Source organism: Aotus nancymaae, unplaced genomic scaffold, assembly GCF_030222135.1.
Source record: "Aotus nancymaae isolate 86718 unplaced genomic scaffold, 86718_ANA_hifiasm-v0.15.2.pri h1tg000022l_1, whole genome shotgun sequence".
Classification (NCBI taxonomy): Eukaryota; Metazoa; Chordata; class Mammalia; order Primates; family Aotidae; genus Aotus; species Aotus nancymaae.
Window position 1 is genome coordinate 42,559,374 of NW_026988435.1, and position 13,184 is coordinate 42,572,557.

The 13,184-nt window shown below is 39.8% G+C and overlaps 1 protein-coding gene across 1 annotated transcript in view; it reads left to right on the top strand.

Annotated features, from left to right (window-relative positions):
• IGSF5 (immunoglobulin superfamily member 5) overlaps positions 1–13,184 on the top strand; it is a 103,573-nt gene that overhangs the window by 17,664 nt on the left and 72,725 nt on the right. The window contains exon 3 of the mRNA XM_021669439.2: positions 2,027–2,127. The gene's annotated coding sequence lies outside the window, so the exon portion shown is untranslated. The remainder of the gene's footprint in view (positions 1–2,026; positions 2,128–13,184) is intronic.

The following is a 13,184-nucleotide window of genomic DNA, read 5'->3' on the forward strand; positions in this document are numbered from 1 at the left end:
CAAAAAACCAAAAAACAAAACACACAACCTAGAGATCCTTGAAGAAATGGCTTATTTCAGATTTGAGGTAGAAATTGGAGAAGATGAGCCCGGAATATGTTATCCTACCCAAAAGCAGACAAGTCAACAAATACTATGGGATCATGTCACAAAGACTCAGGGGCCTGTAGTCTATATAACAAGCCTGTAGTCTTATTATAATAAGTGGTAATAAGAATAATCATGCCAGGTGCGGTGGCTCATGCCTGTAATCCCAAAGCTTTGGGAAGCCAAAGCAGGAGGATCACTTGAGCCCAGGAGTTCAAGACCAGCCTGGGCAACATAGTGAGACCCCAATTCTATAAAAATAAAAAAAAACTTAGCCCAGCATGGTGGCACGCACCTGTGGTCCCCGCTACTTGAAAGACTGAGGCAGGAGGCTCACTTGAGCCTGAGAGTTCAAGGTTACAGTGAGGCATGATTATACCACTGTACTGTATGCTGGGCAGCAGAGCAAGACCCTGTCTCAAAAACAGACAAACAAACAAACAATAGTCACTGCATTGAAATCCATTAGTTGTTTAATGTTACTAAAACACACACACACACACACACACACACACACCAGTCATATTTAGAAAATATCAGGGGACAAATTCACTATTTTTAAAAGTATAAACAAAAAGAGTATAACATTTATCCTGATTTTCCTTTATAAAATATACTGTACATCAGGGATTGGAGAACCAGAGCTTGAGAGTCATATTGGACCTCCTGCTCTGTTTTTGTGAATAAAGTTTTATTGGAACACAGTGGGTTTGTCTGTGGCCTCTCTCACACTATGGAAGTAGTTGCCACAAAGACCATATGGCCCACAGAGCCAAACATATTTACCATTGGGCCCCACTGTAGGTTGAACCCTGCCTTAGGGTATCTATATATTTGACCAGGGCAGCTATCCTTTTTAAAAAAATAATTTTTATTTTTAATTTTTGCTGGTTCATAGTAGGTATATATATTTATGGGGCACATGAGATATTTTGATATAAAGGGAGCTATCTTTTAATAGCTGTATTGAAGATAATAAATAAAAAAGGAGTGATAGAATATCACCATCTTCCAACTCTTAATACAAATAGGGGAACAAATTAATAATTATAAATGGTTGCTAATATTGAAAAGAGAGACAACCAGATACTAAGGGCTTTCTGATAGAATTGCATGATACCACCTGTAGTACTCTGTTTTCACACTGCTAATAAAGACATACTTGAAACCAGGCAATTTATAAAAGAAAGATGATTAATCAGGCTTACAGTTCCACGTGGCTGAGGAAGCTCACATTCATGGTGGAAGGCAAGGAGGAGCAAGTCACGTCTTACATAGATGGCAGTAGGCAAAGAGAGAGAGCTTCTTCTGGGAAACTCCCCCTTATATAACCACCAAATCTCATGAGGCTTATTCACTATCATAACAGCATGGGAAAGACCTGCCCCCATGATTCAATGACCTCCCACCAGATCCCTCCTACAACACATGGGAATTCAAGATGAGATTTGGGTGGGGACGCAGCCAAACCATATCACCACTTATGAAGCATTCTTGCAAAAAAAAAAAAAAAAAAGAGAGAAGTCAAACTGCAATCAGGTCAGACTTCCATATCTAACTATCCATCTACAGGAAATACAGGGGACAGAAGAATCTCTTGACTGACAACACACTCAGGCAATCAGCAAAGTCCCAGATGGTGGGAAACTACAGGACAAACAACTCAGTTTCTTCCACAAATAGAAAGGAAAAGAGAATGCAGTGGTGGGATGTGGGGGGCTCTTGTGGATTAAGAGAGAAAGAAAGTGACATTGTGAGCAATTGCAATTTATGGCTGTTTCTTATCTTTTGATTACAACACAAATACTCTGATAAAACATTTACCAGTGGAGAAATTAAACACATTCTAGATATTTGATAATATCATGGAATTACTGTTAAATTTTAGCTGTGATAGTTGTGTTATGGTTGTGTTTGAAAGAGTTCTTATCTTTTACAGATGCATACTGGCATATTTATGAACAATAAAATGTCTGGTATTTGCTTCCAAATAATGTGACATAATTGGAAGGAAGTGTGTGGGTGTGTCAATGAAGCAAGGTAAGTTGATAATACTGAAGATGGCTAATAGTTATGTGTAGGGTTGTCCTACTATTTTCTCTACATTTATATATGTATTAGCTTTCTGTGGGTGTTGTAAGAAATAACCACAAACTTCGTTACTTAAAACAAGGTTAAATTCATCTTACAGTTCTGTAGATCAGAAGTCCAACGTGAGTCTCATGGGGCTAAAATCATGGTGTCAGTGGGTGTCTTAGTCTGTTCTGTGCTGCTGTAACAATACCTGAGGCTGGGTAATGTATAATGAACAGAAGCTTATTTCTAATAGTTTTAGAGACTGTGAAGTCCACGATCAAGGGGCTGGCATCTGGTGAGGGTCTTCTTGCAGTGTCATCCCATAACAGAAGTTGGAAGAGCAAGAAAGGGTGACAGAGAGCAAGAGATCAAACTCAAAGCCTCAAGCCCTTTTACAATCAACATTAATCCAATGAGAGTTAACCGATTATGAAACAGTGTGTGTTTCCTCTACAAAATTTGAGACTCTCGCAACGAGCAGGGATGTGTATCAAGTCATATGTCTTTGCTCTATAGTCTGACATCAATATATCTTACTTTCTTATTAAGGGCTCTTATTGCCATTAAAGAAAAAATATTGCTTGGCAAAGATTAAAATAAATAGAGGCTAAACAATATTTGTAGCTTGTGAGAATCATAAAGACAGGATAATAATATAACTGGATTAGAAATAAATAATATAACTGGATTAGAAATAAATAATAATATAACTGGATTAGAAAGATAAGAGTGTGTGTTAGAGGTTTGCCCTGTTATGGGCAATTATGCCTAAAGAAAGCACGCTGTACTTGTTGCAGCGAGATTGGCGAGATGTAGGTAGCCCCATTCTGACTGTGGATGGCAGCATGGCTTTCCACCACAGCCAGGGACAGAGGGCACAAGGTGAGCCAGGTGACCTGCAGCCCTTTGACTGTGTCAAAGGGGAACCTCTGCTCAGTCAGCCATTCAATTTACAACCCTTGGGTTAAGACCTTTAAAAACAAAATAAATGGTAAGAAAAATTTCTCCCAGCAACAGTGCAATAAACTGACAATTAGAGTAAATAATCTAACATCTTACGTTTGTGTACTGTTAATGACTTACAAAGCACATTCTCTTCTTGTGCCTCAGGATGACTCTGAGAGAAACTCCCATTTCCTGGGAGGGTGCATAGGATTCGCCCTTATGTGCCTTCCTGGCTTTACTTGGCATTCCACTTTCTTCTCCTTGTTTGTCCACTTACAGATAATGCTTTGGCAAATTGTTCTCCATGCAGAGTGTGTTAAGCTCAGTTCATAACTCATGAACTCCTGTAGGTTTCCCAGCTGCCCTTGCAATTAGTTTGGGACCAACTCCTACTGGCCGTTGACTTAAGATAGAACGCAATTAAGAGCCACTGTGCCCTGTCCATCCTTCTCCCCACTGAGCTGACCTTGGAGACTGTGTATTCCCGTTGACCGTGTAACCCACAACCTCCATCGGCCTTAGGAGTGAAAAATTAGCCTTTCCTGTGTGAAGCCACTGACATTTCAGGGTTTATTTTGTGGTTTCACCATAACATACCCTATCCTGATTAATAAAATTACTTACTCTCCAGCCTTTCTGAGTGTATCATTAAGAGATGTTTGTAAGAATCCTTAGAAATTGGTGGCTGAAATTGGAATGCTGAAACACTCCAGAACACGATCAGTGTCATTTCTACTTTTAACTTTACATGAGTTTTCCCACAGGCAGAATTTAAAAAAATAATTCTTTTTATCAAAATCATACATTTACATATTGTAAAACGTCACTGGTGCTATGAGGCTTATGAGTACAGACAGCAGCAGCTCTCTGCCGAGCCCTTGTCTCCCAGGGCTGATTCCTTTCTGCCATTTCCTCTGGCATTTAGGTCTATATTTCTAAATAATACACTTATCCTGCTGTTCTTGTTTTATTGTTTCAGACATTTTCCATTGGCTTTCTGCTACTGCAGATGGGGATTCAGCCACCTCGCCCCCCTTACCACCACTGCATCTCCCCCATCTTATTTTATCACAATTTTTGGTAAATCTGAATTTACTATTAATTATTTATAACCACGAAAATATTGCTCACTGCTAGGACAAATAGTGTGCTACGATTACATATTTTTTTTTTCTGTGAAAATTCCTCTTTATTTATTTATTTATTTATTTTTGAGACGGAGTTTCGCTCTTGTTACCCAGGCTGGAGTGCAATGGCGCGATCTCGGCTCACCGCAACCTCCGCCTCCTGGGTTCAGGCAATTCTCCTGCCTCAGCCTCCTGAGTAGCTGGGATTACAGGCACGCGCCACCATACCCAGGTAATTTTTTTGTATCCTCTTTATTTTTTATTTGCTTAGTTTGTGTAGGTGGCCATCAGCAATGCTTCCCTCCTCATTCAAGTGCCTATCGATTCCAGTTTCCGCATGGCCAAAGGTCATGGACCGTTTTCTGATTGGAGCCCGTGCTCGTGCTCATGGCACTTGCTCTTCCTCCGATGGTCGGGTCTGGCTGGGTTGCTCCCCAGCTGCCATCCTGGATCCCATGTCCTGGAGTCCATGTCTTTCTTCTTTTCGGGTTAGACTCTTTTGTGAGTGGAGCACATCCTTTTGGAGTTCCCAGAGAAAGGGTGCATGAAGGTAAAACTTTTGATATCTTGCTTCTGTGAAAATGTTTGCTCATATTGCTGTGGATAGTTTGATAGTTTGGATTTGGAAATGGAGTTGAAAATAATTTCCTTCCCAGTCCATCTCTGGAAGCACACACTGGGAGTGGTTGTCCTTGAGGAGGAAAGCAGGTTAGTGATGGGGTGAGACTCACTTCACCGTATAACATTTTGTACTATTCAACTTTTAGAAACCATTTGTAGACTCTGTTTTATGAAACTTAAAAAGACATTAGTAAACAGAAATCATGAAAAATATTATCTCAGAGCCACAAAATTAATGGAGATTTGGAAATTTTAGGGAAAAGGAGCACATGTGAACCAAAGTTTGGGCATCAAAGATGGAAGTAAATTTGTCTCCAACAGTCTTCCTATGTTCTGAAATTCTTACTGCCTTTACTGTTACCATTGCCCTTACTCTCCCTAACAATGCCACCTGAACCATTTCCACAGGAACCAGGGTGCTTTAAGTGGGCTTTCTTGGACTTTCCTAGTTCAACTGAATAGCAACTCTGCAGAAAGGTAGGCATCTCAGTGGACAATGCAAAAGAAGAAAGCTGAATTAGGGCCTACCTGTAACAGTTACATCATGTTACACAGAACTCAGAGTTAAACGAACATATGAAAGGGACATGATTCAACCTGTATTTTCTGTGAAATGCTCTTTTTGTTGTTACATAGTGTTTTATGTGTTTGTGGGATATTTTTGTTGCATGAATAGACTGTGTAATGATCAAATCAGGGTACTTGGGGTATTGGTCACCTTGAGTATTTATCATTTCTATGTGTTGGGAAGATTTCAAGACCTCTCTTCTAGCTACTTTGAAATACACAGTACATTGTTGCTAATTATAGTCTTCCTACTCTCCTGTTGAACATTAGAACTTATTCCTTCTATGTAACTGTATGTTTTTATCCACTAACCAACCTCTCTTCATCCCCGTCCCACCCGTACAACCCTTCCCAGTCTCTGGTATCCATCCTTCCACTCTCTACCTCCATCAACTTTTTTAGCTCCCACATACGAGTGAGAACAGGTGGTATTTGTCTTTCTGTGCCTGGCTTATTTCACTTAACATAATGAATTTTGGTTTCCTCTATGTTATTGTAAATGACATAGTTTCATTTTTTTTATGGCCACATGGTATTTCATCGTATATAATACCACGTTTTTAATGTGATATGTTTCTCATTATAAAAAGCTCTCAAGCTTGTCCTTAGGCATTACACATTTAAAAACATCTATCCATCAATCTATCAATTTTATCCTGTCTGTCTATCCATCTACCTAATCTATCATCTATCCATCCACCTAATCTATCATCTATCTATCTGTCTATCATCTATCTATCTGTCTATCATCTATCTATCTCTCTATCTGTCTATCTATCTGTCTATCCTACTCCCTGCCATGTTCGAGGCTTTTAAATTATAGAGATAATCTTTGCGAATCCATCCTGCTTTTCCCAATAATTGTGGGGGAAAATGGCCAAGGAGGAGCCTTCAGTGGACACAAACATAAAATAATTTAAAATGTTAACAAAAGGTAAATTTCCATAATCTAGAGAGAGAGAGTGGTTCTTAATCTAGAGAGTGGTTCTCAGCTCAGGCTGAAGATTATAACCACCCAAGGACCTTGAAAAATACTGATGCTTGGGTCTGTCTTGAGAGATTTTGATTTAATTGGTGTGGTTACATCTTGAACATTAGAAGTGTTAAAAGCTCTCCAGGTGATTCTAATGCTGCCAGGCCTGAGAGGCACTGCTCTAGGGAGGATACTGACCTCTAGAGACGGAAAATGAAAGCGGTCATTATTATTTCTGATGGATCATGGACACTCTTGTCTTCATATGCTTATTTATTCAGCAATACAGATTTTCCATTAGTTTTTCTCCCATTTAATAGACTTTATCTTTTGGAGCAGTTTTAGTTCACGGCAAAATTGAGAAGGTGCAGAGATTTCCCATGTACTCCTTCTCCCCCTCCATGGATAGCCTCCTCTACTATTGATGGTCCCCAGCAAAGTGGTGGTGCATTTGTTATAATCAATGAACCTACACTGACACATCGCTATCACCCAGAGTCCGTAGTTTACATTAGGGTTCACGCTTGGTGCTTCATACATTCTATGGGTTTGGACAAATGTATAACGACATGGATGCACCTTATCACATCATGCGGAATAGTTTCACTGCCTAAAAATCTTCTGTGCTCTGCCTATGTATCCCTCTCTCTCTTCTGGCCCCTAGTAACAACTGATTTTTTAAATAGTCTCCATAGTTTGCTTTTTCCAGAATGTCATATGATTGGAATCATACTATATGTAGCCTTTTCAGATTGGCTTTTTTTTTCCACTTAGAAATGTGCATTTAAGTTTCCTCCCCATATTTTTGTGGCTTGTTATCTCATTTCTTTTCTTTTCAGTACTGAGTAATATTCTGTTGTCTTGATGTACCCGTTTATCCATTCACCCATTGCTCAAAGTCTTGACAATTGTGAATAAAGCTGCTAGCTATAAACATGTATGTGCAGTTTTTCTGTGGACCTAAGTTGTCAGTTCTTTTGGAAAGACAGCAAGGAGTGTGATTGCTGGATCATACGGTAAAAGTGTGTTTAGTTTTGTGCAAAACTGCCAAGCTGTCTTCCAAGACAGTGGCACCATTTTGCATTCCCATCAGCAATGAGTAAATACTCCCATTGCTCCACTTTCCCACCAGCATTTGGTGTTGCCATTGTTCTGGATTTTGACCTTTCTAATAAGCGTGTGGTAGTATTAGCTATTTATTTACTATTTGTTCGATTTTTTAAACTTTTATTTTAGGTTCAGGGGTACATGTGCAGGTTTGTTATAGAGGTAAATTGCTTGTTGTAGGAGGTTGCTGTCAAGATGACTTCATCACCTAATAAGCATGCGATAAGCATGACACAGGATAGGTAGTTTTTCGATTCTTACCCTCCTCCCACCCTCCGCTCTCAAGTAGGGCCCATTGTCTGTTGTTCCCGTCTTTGTGTCCATGTGTACTACATTTATAAGTGAGAACACATGGTATTTGGTTTTCTGTTCCTGTGTTAGTTTGCTTAGGATAATGGCCTCCAGCTCCATCCATGTCACTGCAAAGGTCATGATTCCATTCTTTTTAAGGCTGTATAGTATTCCATGGTGTATATGTCCCATATTTTATTTGTTCAGTCTACCATTCATGGGCATTTAGAGCGATTCCATGTCTTTGCTGTTGTGAATAGTGCTTCAGTGATCACATATGTGCATGTATCTTTATGGTAGAATGATTTATATTCCTTTGGGTAGATACCCAGTAATGGCATTGCTGGGCTGAATGGTAATTCTGTTTTAAGTTCTTTGAGAAGTGACCACATTGCTTTCCACAATGGCTTAGATAATTTACATCCTCACCAGCAGTGTTTAGTCATTGTTGGATTTAATTCCTACTTAAAAAGAATGCATGCTAAATGATCTCCAGACTTAATTAGTGTTGTGGTTTTGGCATTATTTGTCTTTCATCTACTTTTTCACATTAAACAATGAAATATACACAAAACTTGAAACATCCGTACAGTTTAATGAATCACGATAAGGTGAGCACAGGAAACCATAACCTGATCACCCAGCACTTAGAAGCTTCTTTTGTGCCTTGCCTGAAAAATAACTTCTGACTCTTTTGATAATAAATTTCTTGCCTTTATAGTTCTGCCTATGCATGTATTCCTAAACAATCCAGTTGTTTGCTTGTATTTAAAAAATTGTTTAGCTTTGTAGCTGTAGTTTGTGCATCACTGTAGGATGTTCCATTGCATGAATATAACATAACTGACCCTCTCTATTGTTGATGGACATTTTCGTTGTTTGCATCTATTGGCTGTTACGAACGATGTGCTTCAAACAGTCTTGGTGATGCACCCAGTGCCCAAATACACTAATTTCCTCAGAGCATATGTTCCCAGTGTGGCGTTGCTGGGTGTGCATATTTTCAACTTTAATACAAAATATAAATGAAGTTCCAGATTGATTATACTAACTTAGCCCCACAAACAGTATATGAGAGGTCTCATTGCTTTAAATACTCCATAGCACTTGGTATTTCCAGTTCTGCAGTGTTTACCAGTATGGTGGGTGAGTAACAGTGTTTCCTTGTTTTAATTTGAGTTTCCTCAATTAATAAAGAGACTAAGAATATGCAGCAAATGCTTCTGTTGCACCATGTTACATCCCCTTGGCTCACCATCTATTTCATAGGTTTTATTTGGTGTTCCTTTTCTTACTCCTTGAGGTGGGTTCTCAGCCCATTCATTTTCAGCCCGTCTTCCTTCCTTTCTTTTCTTTTCTATTTTTTGAGACAGAGTTTTGCTCTTTGTTTCCCAGGCTGGACTGCAATGGCAAGATCTCTGCTCACTGCAGCCTCTGCCTCCCGGGTTCAAGTGATTCTCCCGTCTCAGTCTCCCAAGTGACTGGGATTACAGGTGCCCACCACCATGCCTGGCCGATTTTTGTATTTTTGGTGGAGATGGAGTTTCACCATGTTGGCCAGGCTGGTCTCGAACTCCTTACCTCAGGTGATCCACCCGCCTTGGCCTCCCAAGTGCTGGGATTACATGCATGAGCCACTGCACTCGGCCACCCTTCTTCCTTTCTATCTATGTATTCAGGGCTATGTGTTTCTTCCTACACACAGTTTTAACTGCAGCCCGCAAGTTTTGATATGTGGTATTTCCATAAACTTTCATTTAGGTAATGTTTATTATCGAACCAATGAGGATTTCTCAGCTATGTGCATTAGACCACATTTGTTTATTCATGATATTTATTTTTACTATTTTTCTATCTGCCTATTCTATCAATTACTGACAGAAAAATGTTAAAATTCTCCCACAAGTATTGTGGATTTTGCTTCATATGGTTTGAAGCCAAGTTATTGGATATATATTAATTAGAAAGAGTTATATCACGCTAGTTGGCTGAGCATTGCATCACTGTGAGTGACCCATTTTAATGCAAGCAATGTTTTGTGCCTTCCACTATTGTTGATTTTAATGTATCAGCTTTATCTTTCTTACTTTTTGCATGCTGTATTTTTCCTATCCTTCAATGTTCAACCTTAGTATATTCCTATAATGTACATGCATCTTTTGTAAACAGCATACATGAGATTTTGTTTTCTAATCCAATAGTTTTTATACCTTTTAACTGGAGCATTTAATTTGTTTACATTTAATACAATTATCGACATATTTGGTTTTCACATTATTTTGAGCTTTGTATTTATATTACTTGTTCTGTTTCCTTTTTTCTCCCATCTTGATTTATTTTGAGTTTAGCTAATTATTTTTTTCCCTCTAATAGTTTGGAAATTGTGAACTCTGGTTCTGTTGCTTTAGTGATCACCCTGAAACCACACACACATACTTCTTTGATAAAAATCTAAAGTTAATCAATGCTTTATCCTCTTCTCGGATAATACAAAGAGATTAAACATGGCAATCATAAGTATTCTCCTCCTGACACGAGTTAATGTTGTTGTATATTATAATTCTCTCATTTTAATCCCACTAATTGTTATTATTATTTTATAGGTAATGTTTACTTATCTTTGCCCATCTCAGACCTTCCATCTGGGATTGTTTTCCTTCTGCGGAAAGTACCTTCTTGAAAATTCATATAGAATTAGAAGTTAGCAGTTGTTTTCTTTTAGGATGTTGAAGATTTCATTCCAGCCACCCTTTGGCTTCCATTGCTGCTGCTGAGGAACCAGCAGAAGCAATGGTCTAATTGTTATTTCTTTGTTTTAAGATTTTTTTCCTTGTCTGATATTCTGCATTTTCACTATAGATATGGATTTATTTTTATCTACTCTTTGTGGGAATCATTGGACCTCTTGAATTGCTGATATTTCTAAGGCTGTCTTTTATAATTTGAACTCAGGGAGCGTGGGTGTCTTGAAATCTGTATCTGAAGTCTTGCAAGTCTGTTTTGCCATTTGTTATTCTTCTCCACAGTGCCTTGTGTCCTTGTGTGGTTGACTTCCTTTGGATGCTGATCATTGCTCTGAAAATTATCTGTGGGATTCTCTGAGGCTTAGGTTGAAAGTGCCTGCCTTTAGCCCTGAGTTTCACTCCCTAGGCACGTAGGTGCACTATCTTTTGGTACAATTCAACTTCACAGCTTAGGTTTCTTGGAATGCTCCAGTGTGGTAGATCTGGGCTTCAGATCTGCCAAGCACCTGCCCACTTTCGGACATATTTTCTCCTTTTTCTTCTTTCTTTTTTTTTTTTTTTTAATCTTGCACCAAGCACCAAAGGCAACATTCTTCACAGCTGCTTGTGTGTGAGAGGAAAGAAGCAGGCTCACCCCAACCCTAATTGTGGAGCTGTGTATGGTTGCAATGAATGTGCTAGGATCCTAATAGACTCACACACGTTGGCAGCCCTGAGTGTTCATTTCTGTTCCTCCCAACCCCGTGAATCTATCAAAACACAGCTTAATCTTGCAATCTGGAATGGCTGAAGGTAAAGGGGATCAAACATTTCGTTGACTTCTCTGGGGTCTTGCTTTTCTTCAGGTCTTGGTTTGGTCATTCATCACTATGTTGTCAACCCTTCAATGCATATAAGAAAATGTAAAAAAAAAATTAGCATTTACAATTACTTCCAGAAGATGATTGATCTCAACAATTTAGCCCAGTGTTGTTCAACGGTATGTTCTGTGGGGTTGGAAATGTTCTGTATTCGAGCTCTCCAATGTGGTAGCCACTGCCTTCTATGGCTATTGAGCACGTGAAATGCAGCTAGCACACCTCATGAACTGAAGTTTTTATTTTAAAATGTACATGGCCACATGTGGCTGTGGCCACCATATTGGACAGTGCAGCTCTAGTTCATGAGCAATTATCAGAAATGAGAATGTCTTTATTCTTTAGATTTCCTCTGGTTGAGCAGATAACTGTCTGCAATGCATCTAGCCCAGCTGCCAGAATCTTGGTGAAGCATCATGGTTTTCTTTGTGTTTATTTAAATTTCCTATTCATATAGTAAGGCTGTATTCTTTGCATAGAACAGAAGAAAAATTTTGTTTTATTAAAAAATTATTTTTTTATTTCGAGACAAGGTTTTGCTCTGTCACCCAGGCTGAAGTGCAGTGGCATGGTCATAGCTCACCGTACCCTCAAACTTCTGGGCTCAAATGATCCTCCCACCTCAACCTCCCAAAGCACTGGAGGGAAAATATTGTTTTAAATATCACCACAATGAGTAGATAGAATGCCATTTCTTAAGATGAGTCACATCAAGGATAGGAGAGAGACATGCTTTGTGGATTTTTTTGGTGACAGACTTTAATACGATAAACTACAGTTTGCTTGTCATTCCAAGGCCAACCTCAACGACATAATAAGCCCTGTACTTAGTCTTCGAGAAATATTTATCTAGAGAAATATAAAGAGGAAAACAACAAAAACATGAACGGAGTAACTTTCCACCTGGCTGGCTGCTTCCAGCGCTCACGCGGTGCAGGCAGCAGTAGGTGCACGGAGGGGGATGATGACGTGTCCCGCAGCGAGTGTCTCCCCCAGTAGTCTCAGGAAACGCTGTTGCTTCCTGCCAGGAGAGGACAGCGGCTCGAGGGCAGGGTTCTCGTCTCACGCGTTTGTTCCACTCTGCAGAACCAAGCTTGAACTGTACTTGATGTACCACGGGTGCACAGAAAAGGTTTTCTGGATAAAATCATTTTGGTGCCATTGTCTTTTAATTATTAGAACATCAAAAACAGCACAGAATTGTTATTTCCTCCAGTATTCCGGAGGATCCTGCGCTTGGCAGTACAGCAGCTGGCTCTGGCTTGGCTACAGTCTCCTCCCTTCTTGCTTCTCGGGTAACAAATGCTCACCTCTGTTGACAGCATGATCTAGTGTTGGCCAATCAGAGTGCCTCACTCCTCCCCACCCCAGAATTGTTCCCGGGTGGCAGCTTCATGCAAGCCCAGATTAGAGTCCTTCTTTGAAGCTGTTCTTACCAGAATCTCAGGAGGCCCCCATGCGTCTCTTGGGGAGCTACAAGAGTGGGGCCAGCTGCTTTCCCCCGTGGTCCTTGCCGTTTGGAGAAGGCCTCTCAGGAGAAGGAAGAAGGACACCAAGCAGGGAGACGAGAGGTTCGGGTGATGGCAGAGGAGGGACCCCATCGCTGAGGTCCGCAGAGCAGTCCAGGTTCTCCAGTTCTTCCAGATCTTTGAACTGCACTAGAATCCTTTCGACAAGGTAATTTTCTGTTATAAATGATCCTTAATTAGGTTTCTGCCACTTGCAACAAATATCTTTTATCCTAAATTGTTAAAACGGAAAGTGTGTGTGTTGGGGGCACATTTTCAGG